General features: G+C 37.3%; 1 non-coding gene across 1 annotated transcript; it reads right to left on the reverse strand.

Annotated features, from left to right (window-relative positions):
* Nucleotides 1–813: 813 nt before the first annotated feature.
* LOC128289866 (small nucleolar RNA R71) lies at nucleotides 814–920 on the reverse strand. Its single transcript, XR_008279508.1, has one exon. It is a non-coding gene; the product is annotated as a small nucleolar RNA R71 (small nucleolar RNA).
* Nucleotides 921–1,299: the final 379 nt, after the last annotated feature.

Consider the following 1,299-nt stretch of genomic DNA (forward strand, 5'->3'; position numbering starts at 1 on the left):
TCTTAGTTTTTAATTACCCTATTCAAATAAAATATTTTTTCTCCAAAGTTTTTAAAATAACATTCATAAATAATTCTTTTCACAGTCCCTATGGGTAAAATAACTCGACATTTACTTGTCACTTTATTACTTGTTGCGATTGTGTATATTTGCACATTTCCGTCGTTCGAAATTTTTGGCACCATTGCCGGGGACTGTTTTAAAAAGTCATTATTTGTGAATTTTTTTTGGTTTATTTTCTATTTATTTTTTAACTTAATTAATTTTTCTGTGATTATTTCAGGTGTTTATGAGTATTGACCGAATTATTGACCTACTCCCTGTTGACCTTGAGATAGAATGAACTTTTCGACAGCAAAGAAGACAAGCAAATCAGAGAAGAACCGAAGAGATGAACTTTGAAAATCTGACCCAAGGAAATGGATCAAACCCTGTTCAAAATCCTATCCTTATTGCTGACAATAGGGATAGAGCTTTAAGGCAGTATGCTGTGCCAGTGTTTAATAATCTTAATTTGGGTATTAGGAGACCCGACTGAAGCCAGCCATGTTCCAGATGCTTCAGACAGTAGGACAATTCAGTGGAATGCCTACCGAAGATCCTCACCTACACTTAAGACTATTTATGGAGGTGAGCGATTCTTTCAAGTTAGTCGGAGTACCCGAAGATGCATTACGGTTAAAGCTATTCCCATATTCACTAAGGGACAGAACTCGAGCCTGGTTGAACTCATTGCCACCAAACTCAATTTCTACATGGCAAGAGTTAGCAGAAAGATTCCTTATGAAGTATTTCCCACCTAGCAAGAATGCTAAGTTGAGGAACAAGATCACTACCTTCCAACAAATAGATGATGAGTCCTTGTATGAGGCATGGGAAATGTACAAAGAGTTATTGCGAAAGTGCCCCCATCACGGTATCCCACATTGCATCCAACTTGAGACATTTTATAATGGTCTCATTGCTCACACAAGAATCGTAGTAGACGCTTCTGCTAACGGTGCTCTCCTTTCTAAGTCTTATAATGAGGCTTATGAAATCATTGAGAGGAACTCTCCTCTTATACCAATTCGAGAGACGTTTCCAGAGGAACACATACTGAAGGTAAATCATGTCCATAATACCCCTTGGTTTGCTGATATTGCTAACTTTTTAACTTGTGGTTTGATGCCGATTGATAAGACGTATTATCAAAGGAAAAAGTTTCTTCACGATGTGAAGTAATATTTCTGGGAAGAGCCATATTTGTTTAAAAAGTGCGCAGATCAAATGATCAGGAGATGCGTGGTAGAAGATGAA

Source organism: Gossypium arboreum, chromosome 2, assembly GCF_025698485.1.
Source record: "Gossypium arboreum isolate Shixiya-1 chromosome 2, ASM2569848v2, whole genome shotgun sequence".
Taxonomy (NCBI): domain Eukaryota; kingdom Viridiplantae; phylum Streptophyta; class Magnoliopsida; order Malvales; family Malvaceae; genus Gossypium; species Gossypium arboreum.